This window comes from Arachis hypogaea, chromosome 14 (assembly GCF_003086295.3).
Source record: "Arachis hypogaea cultivar Tifrunner chromosome 14, arahy.Tifrunner.gnm2.J5K5, whole genome shotgun sequence".
Lineage (NCBI taxonomy): Eukaryota > Viridiplantae > Streptophyta > Magnoliopsida > Fabales > Fabaceae > Arachis > Arachis hypogaea.
In genome coordinates, this window is record NC_092049.1 from 135,328,528 (window position 1) to 135,347,986 (window position 19,459).

The window sequence follows — 19,459 nt, forward strand, 5'->3', positions numbered from 1 at the left end:
TATTTCTTAAGTGAAGTTAGAATGATAGCCTTTGTTTCCCTACAAACAAAATATATATTAAAAGAGTCTACAAAAGGAGATGCAGTTATCAAGGTTATCATATTGATGCTAAACAATAGAATTATTTATTATTTTTCTCGATCCCAGACGGTGCAATTTAAAAGCAAAGAATTAATGCCTTTGGAATTACTATAGTTGTGAAAGTGGATAGTTTGACTAATAAATGCTAATAAAGTATAAGTGAATACACGTTTTTGTATTACAACAATAGTTTTTACCAGCACATGGGGGATTATACTAAATAAGTTAAAAAGAAGTGTCGTCGATTTTCGAACCAAATAAAAGGGAACACACATTCATTACTTTTAGTAAGATTCAATAAATAAGTTATCTGAATATATATATATCTAGAAAATAATAGATGTATTATTTATGAAGCTTATTTTAACAAAGTGCAAAAATTGACCAAGAAGATATACAATTCAGGAAACTTTGGAAACTGTGATGAAAGGCAGGTAGGTGTGAGAAAAAATATTATACAGAAAAATCAAATAAACTGTGTATTACAAAAAAAAAATCTTTGTCAAAACTATATCATGTGTGACCTAGGGAATGCGTTAACAAGAATATTTTATTATATTGTGGTGATATAAAAAATTAGTACTTCATAAACTATTGCTCATTAACTCACCCCTTTCAAATGTGAACACACACATCAGCTATTCCCTGATTAATCACCACCAAAAACACATCGCAAACATGGATAGTATCAAAGCACCAACAACCAAACCATTACCTAATAACATGTCAACCAGAATTTTAAGCTATTTGTCTACAATGGAAGGCACAACAACGAAGAAAGCACAACTAACTTATCTCGGTCAGGACATACTTTTGAAGATATTTACCAAGAGTGATCCAAAGACGGTGGGAAAATGTAGATGCTTAAACAAGACGTGGAATGGTAGGCTTTCTACCCCAATGTTTGCCAAGCAGAATTGGTTCGAGAACAAAGACAATAATAGGAATGTAATATTGGAGTTGGTCTTCCATCTATGGAAGAAAATTCCATATGGTTTACAAGAACCAATGTCGATTGTCCTCAGCAGATCCCTCTAAACATTTTGGTTGTGATAAATCAATTCGGTTGGTACTCGATTATTGGTTCTTGCCACGGTGTGCTCTGTATACGGTTCTCTCAAGAAGGATTGGATTCCAGTCTCCTAATTTGGAATCCATTAATTCAACAATTCCATACTGTTTCTGATAAGGCAAGGCAGCACTGTTGCCATGTAGTTTCTCTTTATGCATTTGGGTTCCTAAACCATTCAATGGAATATTGCATTGTTCATGTATGTAAGAAACACTACTCAAATACTAACATGTCATGGAGTCTCTATAGCTCAAATGACAATGATTGGACTCATTCTGGGATTGCTCAGACCCAGGTTCAGAAACTGGGCCCTAAGTCAATTGTGGTTGATGGATTTGTATATTGAATTGGATGGAATGGTCTTAACTTCACTGATCCTTCAGTAATAGCAGTGTTCTCACAACGGGTGTTCTATCAAACCGAAGTCCCAGTTGAGGAGAAGTCGATGGACCATGCACTCACACACTTTTACGACGGTGTTGGATTTATATCAACTGAGAAAGTTGGATATAACAAAACTGTGTTAGTTTGGTCTATTAAGAGAGATTTCCAGAATCAGCTTTGGTGGGAAAGGAAGCTTAGGGTTTCAGGTCTTGGCATTCCTTACAATCCCACTATGTTCCTTGAGAAGGACATCATTTCGGTTATGAAATTTAGGACAAGGTTTGCAAATGATACTAAAAAGACAGATCTTTTGCTTTCAAAACTGAGGAGCCACTTTGTAAGGAGGGAGCATTTATTGCACCGGAGCTGGGAGGATCATTGATGAGCGGATAATTTATACGTTTTTTGGCATTGTTTTTACATAGTTTTTAGTATGATTTAGTTAGTTTTTAGTATATTTTTATTAGTTTTTAATTAAAATTCAAATTTCTGGACTTTACTATGAGTTTGTGTGTTTTTCTGTGATTTCAGGTATTTTCTGGCTGAAATTGAGGGACTTGAGCAAAAATCAGATTCAGAGGTTGAAGAAGGACTGCAGATGCTGTTGGATTCTGACCTCACTGCACTCAAAATAGATTTTCTGGAGCTACAGAACTCCAAATGGCACGCTCTCAATTGCGTTGGAAAGTAGACATCCAGGACTTTCCAGCAATATATAATAGTCTATACTTTGCCCGAGTTTAGATGACGTAAACTGGCGTTGAACTTCAGTTCCATGCTGCATTCTGGAGTCAAACGCCAGAAACAGGTTGCAAAGTGGAGTTAAACGCCAGAAACAGGTTACAAAGTGGCGTTCAACTCCAAGAGAAGTCTCTACACGTGTAAAGCTCAATGCTCAGCCCAAGCACACACCAAGTGGGCCCCGGAAGTGGATTTCTGCATCATTTACTCATTTCTGTAAACCCTAGTAACTAGTTTAGCATAAATAGGACTTTTTACTATTGTATTTACATCTTTAGTTTCATCTTTAGATCAAATTTGGGGGGCTGGCCTCTCGGCCATGTCTGAACCTTTATCACTTATGTATTTTCAACGGTAGAGTTTCTACACACCATAGATTAAGGTGTGGAGCTCTGCTGTTCCTCATGAATTAATACAAAGTACTACTGTTTTTCTATTCAATTCAAGCTTATTCCTATTCTAAGATATCCATTCGCACCCAAGAACATGATGAATGTGATGATTATGTGATGCTCATCATCATTCTCACTTATGAACGCGTGCCTGACAAACACTTCTGTTCTACATGTAAACAAGCTAGAATGAATATCTCTTAGATATCTAATACAGAGGACCGAGTCTGAGATATTAGAATCTTCGTGGTATAAATTAGAACCCATGGATGGCCATTCTTGAGATCCGGAAAGTCTAAACCTTGTCTGTGGTATTCCGAGTAGGATCTGGGAAGGGATGGCTGTGACGAGCTTCAAACTCACGAGTGCTGGACATAGTGACAGACGCAAAAGGATAGTAAATCCTATTCCAGTATGATCGAGAACCGACAGATGATTAGCCATGCAGTGACAGCGCATTGGACCATTTTCACAGAGAGGATGGGATGTAGCCATTGACAACGGTGATGCCCTACATAAAGCTTGCCATGGAAAGGAGTAGGAATGGTTGGATGAAGACAGCAGGAAAGCAGAGGTTCAGAGGAACGAAAGCATCTCTATACGCTTATCTGAAATTCTCACTAATGAATTACATAAGTATCTCTATCCTATTTTAATTATCTTTTAGTACACTATAATCTCTTAATACATTTGAATCTGCTTGACTGAGATTTACAAGGTGACCATAGCTTGCTTCAAGCCAACAATCTCCGTGGGATCGACCCTTACTCACGTAAGGTTTATTACTTGGACGACCCAGTGCACTTGCTGGTTAGTTGTGCGAAGTTGTGATAAAGAATTAAGATTATGAACGTGCGTATAAAGTTTTCAGCGCCGTTACCAAGGAATGGAACCATCACGATTTCTGTGCACCAAGTTTTTGGCGCCGTTGCCGGGGATTGTTTGAGTTTGGACAACTGACGGTTCATCTTGTTGCTCAGATTAGGAATCTCTATACTGTGACATAGAGGATTCCATATTTTCTTTATTATTTCCTTCTTTGTCATATGAGTAGGAACAAGAATAAGAACATTCTTGTTGAGGCTGATTCTGAACCTGAAAGGACTCTGAAGAGGAAGCTAAGGGAAGCTAAAGCACAACTCTTTGGAGAAAATCTGACAGAAATTTTTGAAAAAGAATGAGACATGGCTGAAAATAATAACAATGCAAGGAAGATGCTTGGTGACTTTACTGCACTCAATTCCAATTTACATGGAAGAAGCATCTCAATTCCTGCCATTGGAGCAAACAATTTTGAGTTGAAACCTCAATTAGTTTCTCTGATGCAACAGAACTGCAAGTTTCATGGACTTCCATCTGAAGATCCTTTTCAATTCTTAACTGAATTTTTGCAGATCTGTGATACTATTAAGACCAATGGGGTTGACCCCGAGGTCTACAGGCTTATGCTTTTCCCGTTTGCTGTAAGAGACAGAGCTAGAATATGGTTGGACTCTCAACCTAAAGCTAGCCTAAACTCTTGGGAAAAGCTGGTCACGGATTTCTTAGCCAAGTTCTTTCCTCCTCAAAAGCTTAGTAAGCTTAGAGTGGATGTTCAGACCTTCAAACAAAAAGAAGGTGAATTCCTCTATGAAGTTTGGGAGAGATACAAGCAACTGACCAAAAAGTGTCCTTCTAACATGCTTTCAGAATGGACCATCCTGGATATATTCTATGATGGTCTGTCTGAATTATCTAAAATGTCATTGGACCATTCTGCAGGTGGATCCATTCACCTAAAGAAAATGCCTGCAGAAGCTCAAGAACTCATTGACATGGTTGCAAATAACCAGTTTATGTACACTTCTGAAAGGAATCCTGTGAATAATGGGACGCCTATGAAGAAGGGAGTTCTTGAAATTGATACTCTGAATGCCATATTGGCTCAGAATAAAATATTGACTCAGCAAGTCAATATGATTTCTCAGAGTCTGAATGGATTGAAGGAATCATCCAACAGTACTAAAGAGGCATCCTCTGAAGAAGAAGCTTATGATCCTGAGAACCCTGCAATAGCAGAGGTAAATTACATGGGTGAACCCTATGGAAACACCTATAATCCCTCATGGAAAAATCATCTAAATTTCTCATGGAAGGATCAACAAAAGTCTCAACAAGGCTTTAATAATGGTGGAAGAAACAAGTTTAGCAATAGCAAACCTTTTCCATCATCCACTCAGCAACAGGCAGAGAACTCTGACCAGAATCCATCTAACTTAGCAAATATAGTCTCTGATCTATCTAAGCTCACTTTAAGTTTCATGAATGAAACAAGGTCCTCCATTAGAAATCTGGAGGCACAAGTGGGCCAGCTGAGTAAAAGAGTCACTGAAACTCCTCCTAGTACTCTCCCAAGCAATACAGAAGAAAATCCAAAGAGAGAGTGCAAAGCCATTGATTTAATTATCATGGCCAAACCTACAAGGGAGGGAGAGGACGTGAATCCCAGTGAGGAAGACCTCCTGGGACGTCCAGCGATCAATAAGGAGTTTCCCTCTGAGGAACCAAAGGAATCTGAGACTCATCTAGAGACCATAGAGATTCCATTGAACCTCCTTATGCCATTCATGAGCTCTGATGAGTATTCTTCTTCTGAAGAGAATGAAGATGTCACTGAAGAGCAAGTTGCCAAGTACCTTGGTGCAATCATGAAGCTGAATGCCAAATTATTTGGTAATGAGACTTGGGAAGATGAACCTCCCTTGCTCATCAATGAACTAAGTGATCTGGATCAACTGAGACTGCCTCAGAAGAAACAGGATCCTGGAAAGTTCTTAATACCTTGTACCATAGGCACCATGACCTTTGAGAAGGCTCTATGTGACCTTGGATCAGGGATAAACCTCATGCCACTCTCTGTAATGGAATCTTTGAGGTGCAAGCTGCCAGAATCTCATTAGAGATGGCAGACAACTCAAGCAAACAGGCTTATGGACAAGTAGAGGACGTGCTAGTAAAGGTTGAAGGCCTTTATGTCACGGCCCAAAATGAGCCATGACCGGCGCTCAGGAAAATAGTCCCTTAGCAAGCCTAAACCGACTCAATTATAAGTTGAATAAGTTATAAATATTTTACAAATTCTAAAATAAATAGTTATATATACTTTTAACAAAAATAAAATAATTACAAATGGTTGGATCCTGCCTGTGACATATGGAGCATATACATCTAGGAACTCGACAAAGAATACGTACTCGCTGCAGATTGTTACTCTTGAATAAAAAGTCTCACATAGTCAAGTATTTGTTCCTGAAAAATGTTTTTAAAAAAAAAGGGATGAGTTTTACAACTCAGTGACTAGACAATACATTTATAATCGACATGAGACCATATAAACATTATTATCAAAGTAACTTTAATTAGAAAATAATAGTTAATAATAATAAGTGAATCAATAAGGGAGTTCTCATACAGAAATCAAATCAAAAGTCCACACATGGGCGGCTCCACCTCTATGGGTAGCCCTTTCCTCTTGTGTGTCCTAACAGAATAACAGATCTAACGTGTGGCCTACACGTTAGGCTAGCAACACCCCTGCTAGCTGGAGTCTGAGTCAGATGCATCTAAGTTAACGTCATAACCGCCGTTAACTACGGTTTTCTAATACGAGCCTCCCAAACCAATTCAAAACATATAGTTTCAAATACAATAAATTTTTAATCTCTCAAATATATAAGGTATCGAATCAAATCAATTAGATAATACTTTCTTATCAGAAATATTTTCACATCATACTTTTTCAATCATAGAAATATATTTCATAATTTCTAAGTGAATGCCAACAAATACTTTAATACTTCAAAAGCATATATTCAAATAAAATCAATATTCTAAAATAATATAAAGTTTTATCAAACATATATATAGTCTCATGTAAAAATTCCTAATATATGAATTTCATAAGAAGAATTATTCAGCTATAATAAATCAAGTATTATAATCAAATCAAAGTTCTTCAATAATAGTTTTATAAATATAATTAAAACTCATAATAGCATAAACCAAAAGCTTAACGGTTATAAATGTAAAGCCTACTCACAGCATGGTCCTAACGGACCGAAGAGACTAAACCCAGAGTGCGTCTCACGACAGCGACAATGACCACAACACCAGGCAGTCATTTCAAATCGAATACAGAGACAAAGGCAGATAAAATTCTGGAAGATCCAAAACAGAACAAACACAAAAATAAATCAAAACAAGGACAAGGTAGAAAAATGAATTAGTGGCAGAGATAAGGTGAAGACAGGACAGACTAAGGGAAGAAGCTAGACCAGAACAGTGGCAAGGTAGTGTTGCCAGTGAGTTTGGAAGCTCCGACGTGTTTTCCGGCGACGGTACCGCCGTTCCTGGCGACTAGAGGCATGGCAACGAGTCTCCTTCTCCTCCGGTGAGTTCCTTCTCCCCCCTCTGTTCGTGTATGGTGATGTTTCTCTTTCTGCGAACTCTCTCGTTCTCTCTCCCGCTAGAGCTCCTCTTCCCGGAAACCCAACAGTGGCAGCGACGGTGCAGCAGCTTGGCGATGGGGTCGCCATTGGCAAAGACGGATCTGATGACGATGAGACTGACCGCGTCCCTCTTCCTCGCGGGTCCTCCTCCTTCTCGGCGACCATGATGGCGGCACCGCAAAACGCTAATGGCAGCGACACTCCTCCAGCTTCCTTCAACTCGCAGACTCCCTCTTTCTCTAGGGTTGACGTCGATGGCGACTTGGCAGCAGCAGAACTTCGGCGGCGAGGCGTGGAGGCAGCAGCCCCTTCTACCGTTCTCTCTTTTTTTTTTTTCTGCGTGGGTGTATTTGTGTATGGTGTGAGTTTTGAAAAGAAGGGGGCTGTGGTTGACGAGGAAGAGTGGAAGTTGTTTAGTAATTTAGGGTTAGGGTTGGGTAGGAGGAATAAGGGTAATGTAGGAATTTTGATAAAATTAAAGGGTAGGATAGTAATAATAGAAAAAAAAAAGCTTGGGACATTACATTCTACCCTCCTTATAAAAATTTTCGCCCTCGAAAATTGATACAGTGTACAAAAGAAGGTAACCAAAGTCAACGACAAATTTTTTTTTTTTTTAAAGATTTAAGAGAATGTTTCAGAACATAATCAGGTAAGATATCCATCAACAATGGATGCAACTAAGAGAGAATCATTTCACCATCTCAAAGAAAAGATATGAGACAAACATTTCAAGCATAAATACTATCACGTCAACAAATTTAAATTGAAACAAAAGATGCAAAATTTATGAATTAGAGGATACCTAAGTACACAACCAAGCAAGGATATGTATAAGCAGAAAGACAAAATCGACAACAGAGAAAGCAAGCAAAACATAAATTAAAATAAGACAACACATTCTGGAATAGGCGACTTAACAGTAACTATCACAAAATCAGTATGCTTCTTTTCTCTTTCTTTAGAAACCTTTGACTAAGCACCTTTAGATTATTATCATGACCTTGGATATTAAGTAACCATGTCATTAATAGATAGATTATGTAAAACATGACGAAAGAATATAAGCAATCATCTCATTATCCTCTAAGCCAACATTTACATGTACATCTATCTTATTATTATTGTAAAATACACTCAAATATTTTCATATTATCACATAAAGCCCATATAAGATAAATGAAATAAAACTAAAATTTGACGTGATTGCAATTAACTTAAACTAACATTAGTTATAATAACTGCTACTTTTTATTTTGTCTAAATCTTTAAATGTAATTTTGGGTTCCCTTTATTTCCACATCTCACCAACCTTTTATCAGCAATTGCCATAACAATAAATATTCTCAAAAATATTTGATGATAGTATAGAAAATCTATTTCTTAAATTCCATATCCAACATAATCACCAAAGCAATATTGGCAGCCCAATCTCAAATTTGTTTTTAAAATATCAAATGATTTCGAAATTGCACAAGCTTTATGCCCAAACGACCGTCTCGGATTAAGCTTTCTAAATAACTAAAAATCATACTTTTTTGCTTACTCTAACTTCGGAAATAGAAGCAAAACCATGACTGATCTGCAGTGCCTTAAAAACCAGAAAATAGCAGCAGCCTGTGATATTCAAAATTCATTATAAAATCCAAATTAAATCCAATGATCTTAAAAATTAACATGGTTCAACTTCACTCATCCAGGTTTTCTTTCCAATTGGTTCCAAGTCAATATCATTTTTAATAAAGGAGTTATGTAACTCAGAAATTGAGTAGTTTTCTACAGAATTTTGTCTAAAAGCCAATGAATATATCATCTTCCAAGTCCCATAACTCACTCATTAAAACATGGAAAACCCTGAAATTTAAATCATATATAATAAACATACTCAACTTTCACCTCCAATTGATTGCATCTTAAATATCACTTCAGAATTAAAATTTATAAAGTCTCAAAGTTACTGACTTAGAAAACAGGACCTGATTTTTTTTTTACTGCATAATGTATATTATTTCAAAAATCTATATCTTTAAAACCCCAACTCCACAAATTCTGAATTTTTTTTATGAAATTGGAGTGATAAGACTAAAGTTTCATTTAAAATTGGTTTTATTTCAAAATTCAAACTGGAGAATTTTCAGTAGAGGAAACAAGCTGCTGTTATGTTAAGCATTCTGCAGAAAAATCAGATTTGACATCCATAATTCAAAAATTCACCATAAATCATAAACTTAATGAAAAAGTCTTAAATTCACCAGTCCAGCTCCCTATATTCCCAAGCTTAATCCAGACTTGGTCCTATATAATTTCGATCATCACAGAATTAGTTATAGATTTTCAAAGTTTCTAGCTTCATTTAAAAAAAATGCAGAAAACCAGGTTTCACGATTTAACTTTGAAAAATCATAACTAATGTTCCAGTTATACGAAACCTTCAAAATTGAATCTTAACAATTTTACTTATTCTACTTTACTTGGCTTTTAATCTCGTATCATTTCAATCACTATTGAGTAACTGGTTCACTTTCCAAATTTGCCGTTGAATTCAAAATTCAGATTTCCAACAAGTTAGTTCAACTTCTCAAAATTCAGCTCTCCAACTATCCTCTAAACCCAACTCCAATCAATTTACCAACTAAGTCCGTTACAATAACCAGTTCAACAGTAATCAACCAATATAATCCATCAGGATTCAACAATCACAGCAATTATTGGTCAAATAATTCACAATTCGCATAATCAATCCATATCACTAATTAATAATTCCAATCACACGTCACAAGCACAATTCAGCATTCATATCATCAATTAATCACTCACAACAATTAAAGCTATTTGCAATTTACTCAATAAATCTTGTGGACATTCTTAAATTAAAATTGTTTAATTAAACCCCCTACATATGCAACAATTCAAGGTTTAAAACATAACATGGTTAACTTGCACAAGGTAAAGTAACTTCAAGCAAAAATGCTTTTTCGGATCATAAATTTGGAACTAAAAAACAGCTGAAAATCAGTAAACGGATTAGGAACTTGTGAGTAAAGGATCTTCAATGAAAATCCAAACAAGCAAAGCATTGCAGAAGTGCAAGGGTAAAACTTGCATTGATTAAAAGTTTAAAACAAAGGTCTATAAAGGAAGGAAGCTTGAACATTCAAAGCACTTTCCCATACAATAAATAATGTTACAGTATTTAAAAAAAAATAAAAATCAAACAAATAAAATGCACAAAAAGAGAGAACTAACCAACAAGTATATATTCAAAACTTTTGAAAGGTATTGAAAACGATGCTCAACTCGGGTGTTGAAAAACAACAAAGAATCTTAGATTTCAGAACATGATTGAAAACAAATGAAGGAGGAAAGAAAGACCCTTCTTCAGAATTCAATGCAATATTCAATACACAATAAACTAAATTGGTTTGAGTTGTTTTTCACAACAAGGTAAGGGTATTAATCCAAAGCAGCATCAACCAGTAGGAAAACGAAAAAGGAAAAGAAAGAAAAAAAAAAGAAATCATGGGTTTTGAAAAAGTTATTACTATATAGAAATTCTATTCACAAAAATTCATGCCCCTAATTTGCGTGCTATTTTGAGTCATTTTACCATGAGAAATATGAAGTGTGTAACTGAGCAGAAATAAAATGAGTCAAAAATTGAAATCTAAATTTCAGAATCAAAAGAACCCTAAGATTGAAAAGGGAAGAACTTGAAGGTTCCCAAAAGAAATAGTGCCCTTGAAAGAAAAGCCACGTTCAACAAACAAAGCCATAGCAGAACAGATTATCAAAAAAAAAAATTCAACTAAACTTTCAGATCGGAAAAGATCTTCAATTCAACTAACAGATCATAAAAAAAAATTTGCCACACCTAAACAGAGAATATTATAATTCCAATCTAGCAAACAAGAATAACACTCCATGCATATATTCATCACGTAGTTCTTCTACCTAAGCAACTGAATAACAGTTTTTTTTTTTTATTATTATTGATTCGAAAGAAAGAATCACGAGTGGTTCAAAATTATGTTAACTTTAAAGATCATCAACATAAGAAGAACAAACTTGCTTTATCGAAATCCAAAACAAAGCATCTCAATTAGCAGCTAAGTGAATCCACAATCAACAATCCACAAATCTAAATACTGTTCTATGAGAAGAATAAGATAATAATTCACAGTAAAACATATCAAATATTCTAGATAATGGATGAAATATTGAAATCAGAAACCATAGAAAACAACATGAAGATGAAGAAGATTAAAGCAAATATTCACAAAAGCGAGGAAGATTAGAACTCGCTACAAGGCAGGAATTGCGAACCGGAACCGAAACTAAAGTCATTGCAAAAGCAAGTTCAAGAAAAGCTACCAAATAATAACTCAAGGATGGGTATAAAGAAGAGAAAAGAGGTGTCAAGAATCGACGGATGACTCATGATGACAAGAACCAAAAGACAAGAATGACAAAAAAAGAAGGATGACATTCCTATAGGCCTCTGATAGTGCCACAATTTGTACAAATAGGCGCGCTTCTATTTATACAATTGTGATCCTACCATAGGACACTTGCTCCATATTACACAGATTAAACCTAAGCTCTGATACCACTTTGTCACGGCCCAAAATGAGCCATGACCGGCGCTCAGGAAAATAGTCCCTTAGCAAGCCTAAACCGACTCAATTATAAGTTGAATAAGTTATAAATATTTTACAAATTCTAAAATAAATAGTTATAAATACTTTTAACAAAAATAAAATAATTACAAATGGTTGGATCCTGCCTGTGACATATGGAGCATATACATCTAGGAACTCGACAAAGAATACGTACTCGCTGCAGATTGTTACTCTTGAATAAAAAGTCTCACATAGTCAAGTATTTGTTCCTGAAAAATGTTTTTTAAAAAAAAGGGATGAGTTTTACAACTCAGTGACTAGACAATACATTTATAATCGACATGAGACCATATAAACATTATTATCAAAGTAACTTTAATTAGAAAATAATAGTTAATAATAATAAGTGAATCAATAAGGGAGTTCTCATACAGAAATCAAATCAAAAGTCCACACATGGGCGGCTCCACCTCTATGGGTAGCCCTTTCCTCTTGTGTGTCCTAACAGAATAACAGATCTAACGTGTGGCCTACACGTTAGGCTAGCAACACCCCTGCTAGCTGGAGTCTGAGTCAGATGCATCTAAGTTAACGTCATAACCGCCGTTAACTACGGTTTTCTAATACGAGCCTCCCAAACCAATTCAAAACATATAGTTTCAAATACAATAAATTTTTAATCTCTCAAATATATAAGGTATCGAATCAAATCAATCAGATAATACTTTCTTATCAGAAATATTTTCACATCATACTTTTTCAATCATAGAAATATATTTCATAATTTCTAAGTGAATGCCAACAAATACTTTAATACTTCAAAAGCATATATTCAAATAAAATCAATATTCTAAAATAATATAAAGTTTTATCAAACATATATATAGTCTCATGTAAAAATTCCTAATATATGAATTTCATAAGAAGAATTATTCAGCTATAATAAATCAAGTATTATAATCAAATCAAAGTTCTTCAATAATAGTTTTATAAATATAATTAAAACTCATAATAGCATAAACCAAAAGCTTAACGGTTATAAATGTAAAGCCTACTCACAGCATGGTCCTAACGGACCGAAGAGACTAAACCCAGAGTGCGTCTCACGACAGCGACAATGACCACAACACCAGGCAGTCATTTCAAATCGAATACAGAGACAAAGGCAGATAAAATTCTGGAAGATCCAAAACAGAACAAACACAAAAATAAATCAAAACAAGGACAAGGTAGAAAAATGAATTAGTGGCAGAGATAAGGTGAAGACAGGACAGACTAAGGGAAGAAGCTAGACCAGAACAGTGGCAAGGTAGTGTTGCCAGTGAGTTTGGAAGCTCCGACGTGTTTTCCGGCGACGGTACCGCCGTTCCTGGCGACTAGAGGCATGGCGACGAGTCTCCTTCTCCTCCGGTGAGTTCCTTCTCCCCCCTCTGTTCGTGTATGGTGATGTTTCTCTTTCTGCGAACTCTCTCGTTCTCTCTCCCGCTAGAGCTCCTCTTCCCGGAAACCCAACAGTGGCAGCGACGGTGCAGCAGCTTGGCGATGGGGTCGCCATTGGCAAAGACGGATCTGATGACGATGAGACTGACCGCGTCCCTCTTCCTCGCGGGTCCTCCTCCTTCTCGGCGACCATGATGGCGGCACCGCAAAACGCTAATGGCAGCGACACTCCTCCAGCTTCCTTCAACTCGCAGACTCCCTCTTTCTCTAGGGTTGACGTCGATGGCGACTTGGCAGCAGCAGAACTTCGGCGGCGAGGCGTGGAGGCAGCAGCCCCTTCTACCGTTCTCTCTTTTTTTTTTCTGCGTGGGTGTATTTGTGTATGGTGTGAGTTTTGAAAAGAAGGGGGCTGTGGTTGACGAGGAAGAGTGGAAGTTGTTTAGTAATTTAGGGTTAGGGTTGGGTAGGAGGAATAAGGGTAATGTAGGAATTTTGATAAAATTAAAGGGTAGGATAGTAATAATAGAAAAAAAAAAGCTTGGGACATTACACTTTACATCCCTGCTGATTTCATAATCCTAGACACTGGGAAGGATGAGGATGAATCCATCATCCTTGGAAGACCCTTCCTAGCCACAGCAAGAGCTGTGATTGATGTGGACAGAGGAGAATTGATCCTTCAACTAAATGAGGACAACCTTGTGTTTAAAACTCAAGGATCTCCTTCTGTAACCATGGAGAGGAAGCATGAAAAGCTTCTCTCACTGCAAAGTCAACCAAAGCCCCCACAGTCAAACTCTAAGTTTGGTGTTGGGAGGCCACAACCAAACTCTAAGTTTGGTGTTGAACCCCCACATCCAAACTCTAAGTTTGGTGTTGGGAGGTTCCAACCTTACTCTGAACATATGTGAGGTTCCATGAGAGCTCACTGTCAAGCTATTGACATTAAAGAAGCGCTTGTTGGGAGGCAACCCAATGTTATCTAATTATATTTATTTATTTTCCATTGTTATTTTATGTTTTCTTTAGGTTGATGATCATGTGAAGTCACAAAAACTACTGAAAAATAAAAAACAGAATGAAAAATAGAATGAAAAATAGAACACTCTAGAGGAAGAGCTTACTGGCGTTTAAACACCAATAAGGAGCATCTGGCTGGCGTTTAATGCCAGAACAGAGCATGAAACTGGCGTTAAACGCCAGAAAGAAGCAGCAGTCTGGCGTTTAAATGCCAGGATTGCACCCAGAGGAAAGCTGGCGTTAAACGCCAGAAACAAGCTCCATTTGGACGTTTAACGCCAGAAACAAGCTCCATTTGGGCGTTTAACGCCAGAAACAAGCATGGAGCTGGCGTTTAACGCCAGAAACAAGCATGGAAGTGGCGTTAAACGCCAGAATTGCACAATAAGGGCGTTTTACACGCCTAATTGAGGCAGGGATGTTAAGTCCTTGGCCCCACTTGATCTGTGGGCCCCACAGGATCTCCTCAGGATCTATGGACCCCACAGGATCCCCACCTAACCCTATTCTCTCCTCTTCACACCTTTTCACAACTCTCTTCCCCAAATGCCCTTCACCAATCACTTCCATCTTCTCTTCCCCATAAACCCCACCTACCTTCAAATTCAAAATATTTTCCCTCCCAAACCCAACCCTAAATGGCCGAACCCTAAACCCCTCCACACCTCTATATAAACCCCTCATTCCTTCTTCTATTTCACACAACACAACCTTCTCTTCTTCCACTTGGCCGAAACCTACTCTCTCTCCCTCTCCTCTATTTCTCTTCTTCTTCTACTACTTTCTTTCTTCTTTTGCTCGGGGACGAGCAAACATTTTAAGTTTGGTGTGGTAAAAGCATAGCTTTTTGTTTTTCCATAATCATCAATGGCACCTAAGGCCAGAGAAACCTCAAGAAAGAGGAAAGGGAAGGCAATTGCTTCCACCTCTGAGCCATGGGAGATGGAGAGATTCATCTCAAAGGTCCATCAAGACCACTTCTATGAAGTTGTGGCCAAGAAGAAAGTGATCCCGGAGGTTCCTTTCAAGCTCAAAAAGAATGAGTATCCGGAGATCCGACTTGAAATCCAAAGAAGAGGTTGGGAAGTTCTCACCAACCCCATTCAACAAGTCGGGATCCTAATGATTCAAGAGTTCTATGCAAACGCATGGATCACTAGGAACCATGATCAAAGTGTGAACCCGAATCCAAAGCATTGGCTTACTATGGTTCGGGGGAAATACTTAGATTTCAGCCCGGAAAATGTAAGGCTGGCGTTAAACTTGCCAATGATGGAAGAGAACGCACGCCCCTACACAAGAAGGGTCAACTTTGATCAAAGGTTGGACCAAGTCCTCATAGACATATGTGAGGAAGGAGCTCAATGGAAAATTGACTCAAGAGCACCATTGGTTCTTCAAGAAGAGGAAGACACCACCCTCACTAAGGTGGACTCATTCCTTAATCTCCTTGTTTATTTATTTTCCTGTTTTTTGATTTTTGAGCTTTATGTTTTATTTATGTTTGTGTCTTTACTATATGATCACTAGTGTCTAAGTGTTTATGCCTTAAAGTTATGAATATGAATCCACCACCTCTCTTAAATGAAAACTGTTTTAATTACAAAAGAACAAGAAGTACATGGTTTCGAATTCATCCTTGAAACTAGTTTAATTATTTTGATGTGGTGGCAACACTTTTTGTTTTCTGAATGAATGCTTGAACAGTGCATATGTCTTTTGAAGTTGATGTTTATGAATGTTAAATATGTTGGCTCTTGAAGAATAAGGACAAAGGAGAAATGTTATTTGATAATCTGAAAAATCATAAAAATGATTCTTGAAGCAAGAAAAAGCAGTGAATACAAAAGCTTGCAGAAAAAAATGGCGAAAAAAATATAGAAAGAAAAAAAAAGAAAAGAAAAAGCAAGCAGAAAAAGCCAAAAGCTCTTTAAACTAAAAGGCAAAAGCAAAAAGCCAATATCCCTTAAAACCAAAAGGCAAGGGTAATAAAAAGGATCCAAGGCTTTGAGAATCAGTGGATAGGAGGGCCTAAAGGAATAAAATCCTGGCCTAAGCGGCTAAACCAAGCTGTCCCTAACCATGTGCTTGTGGCGTGAAGGTGTCAAGTGAAAACTTGAGACTGAGCGGTTAAAGTCAAGGTCCAAAGCAAAAAAGAGTGTGCTTAAGAACCCTGGACACCTCTAATTGGAGACTTTAGCAAAGCTGAGTCATAATCTAAAAAGGTTCACCCAGTTATGTGTCTGTGGCATTTATGTATCCGGTGGTAATACTGGAAAACAAAGTTCTTAGAGCCACGGCCAAGACTCATAAAGTAGCTGTGTTCAAGAATCAACATACTGAACTAGGAGAATCAATAACACTATCTGAATTCTAAGTTCCTATAGATGCCAATCATTCTGAACCTCAATGGATAAAGTGAGATACCAAAACTATTCAAGAGGCAAAAAGCTACAAGTCCCGCTCATCTGATTGGAGCTAAGTTTTATTGATATTTTGGAATTTATAGTATATTCTCTTCTTTTTATCCTATTTGATTTTCAGTTGCTTGGGGACAAGCAACAATTTAAGTTTGGTGTTGTGATGAGCGGATAATTTATACGCTTTTTGGCATTATTTTTACATAGTTTTTAGTATGATTTAGTTAGTTTTTAGTATATTTTTATTAGTTTTTAATTAAAATTCACATTTATGGACTTTACTATGAGTTTGTGTGTTTTTCTGTGATTTCAGGTATTTTCTGGCTGAAATTGAGGGACTTGAGCAAAAGTCAGATTCAGAGGTTGAAGAAGGACTGCAGATGCTGTTGGATTCTGACCTCCCTGCACTCAAAATAGATTTTCTGGAGCTACAGAACTCCAAATGGTACGCTCTCAATTGCGTTGGAAAGTAGAAATCCAGGGCTTTCCAGCAATATATAATAGTCTATACTTTGACCGATTTTAAACGACGTAAACTGGCGTTGAACGCCAGTTCCATGCTGCATTCTGGAGTCAAACGCCAGAAACAAGTTGCAAAGTGGAGTTAAACGCCAGAAACAGGTTACAAAGTGGCGTTCAACTCCAAGAGAAGCCTCTACACGTGTAAAGCTCAATGCTCAGCCCAAGCACACACCAAGTGGGCCCCGGAAGTGGATTTCTGCATTATTTACTCATTTCTGTAAACCCTAGTAACTAGTTTAGCATAAATAGGACTTTTTACTATTGTATTTACATCTTTAGTTTCATCTTTAGATCAAATTTGGGGGGCTGGCCTCTCGGCCATGCCTGAACCTTTATCACTTATGTATTTTCAACGGTAGAGTTTCTACACACCATAGATTAAGGTGTGGAGCTCTGCTGTTCCTCATGAATTAATACAAAGTACTACTGTTTTTCTATTCAATTCAAGCTTATTCCTATTCTAAGATATCCATTCGCACCCAAGAATATGATGAATGTGATGATTATGTGACGCTCATCATCATTCTCACTTATGAACGCGTGCCTGACAAACACTTCCGTTCTACATGTAAACAAGCTAGAATGAATATCTCTTAGATATCTAATACAGAGGACCGAGTCTGAGATATTAGAATCTTTGTAGTATAAGTTAGAACCCATGGATGGCCATTCTTGAGATCCGGAAAGTCTAAACCTTGTCTGTGGTATTCCGAGTAGGATCTGGGAAGGGATGGCTGTGACGAGCTTCAAACTCGCGAGTGCTGGGCGTAGTGACAGACGCAAAAGGATAGTAAATCCTATTCAGTATGATCGAGAACCGACAGATGATTAGCCATGCAGTGACAGCGCATTGGACCATTTTCACAGAGAGGATGGGATGTAGCCATTGACAACGGTGATGCCCTACATAAAGCTTGCCATGGAAAGGAGTAGGAATGGTTGGATGAAGACAGCAGGAAAGCAGAGGTTCAGAGGAACGAAAGCATCTCTATACGCTTATCTGAAATTCTCACTAATGAATTACATAAGTATCTCTATCCTATTTTAATTATCTTTTAGTACACTATAATCTCTTAATACATTTGAATCCGCCTGACTGAGATTTACAAGGTGACCATAGCTTGCTTCAAGCCGACAATCTTCGTGGGATCGACCCTTACTCACGTAAGGTTTATTACTTGGACGACCCAGTGCACTTGCTGGTTAGTTGTGCGAAGTTGTGATAAAGAATTAAGATTATGAACGTGCGTATAAAGTTTTCAGCGCCGTTACCAAGGAATGGAACCGTCACGATTTCTGCGCACCAATCATGTGTCTGTAAACTCAGTCACGCTTCACGCATACAGTCTTTATATGGTGTGATGATTTGTATGGTGATTGTGTTGTAGTCTCTAGATCTTAAGTTGTTAGTTTATGGTTTAGTGCATAGATTCATGGTTTACATTAATGTCTTTAGAGTCATTAGGCATTAGTTGTTAGTAAAGCTAGATGGGTATCCCCATTGTATGGAGTGTGTCTTTAGTTGTCTTATGTTGTGTAAGTGTTAGAGTTGTATGTTCCTTTCTAATTTGTTGATAGTTCATTCAAATGTGTGTAAGTTTATTAGTACTAAGCTACTTTGTTTTATGTTATTGTTATTTCTCATTTTTAAATCAAGTATCTCATGTGTGGATCGATCTATCTACTACAAAGTTTAACAAGTAATATGGAATTAGAGATTATCCACTCATATTTAAACTATTATTCCACAACTAGTTTTAACATATTATGCAGAAATCGGTAGTAGAAATAATAGAGGTTCAAAGTTACACATGGTAGTTTCATCTTAAAATAAACATCAACCTCATGTATCCGACTTTCAATTTTAGGTGGTCCTTAAAAAGAAAGAATGTGACATATAAAAATAAGTGCATTATATAATAAATATGTATATGACGTATCCTACTTGCATTAGGGTGTATTTATGTATCATTCTTTCAATCCCTATATATGCAAATTGTTTCGATAAGAAAAAAAGTAGAAACTAATTTAAAAATTCCAATAACCCATAACAATATATATATATATATATATATATATATATATATATATATATATATATATATATATATATATATTCAAATTAACAGTATAAAATATACACTTCACAAGACAAGAGAATCCACTAAATGAATATTTTCAACCATTCATAGAATAGGGTGAAAAAATTGCACAGATATTTGCATTGAAAAACTTTAATTCAAAACTTTCGTACTTAAATGGCAAAATGACTTGATTTAGA

The 19,459-nt window shown here is 36.9% G+C and overlaps 1 non-coding gene across 1 annotated transcript; it reads right to left on the reverse strand.

The window, feature by feature from the left end:
• Positions 1-4,247: 4,247 nt before the first annotated feature.
• Positions 4,248-4,355, reverse strand: LOC112746097 (small nucleolar RNA R71). The gene has a single exon (XR_003173996.1). It is a non-coding gene; the product is annotated as a small nucleolar RNA R71 (small nucleolar RNA).
• Between the last annotated feature and the right edge of the window lie 15,104 nt (positions 4,356-19,459).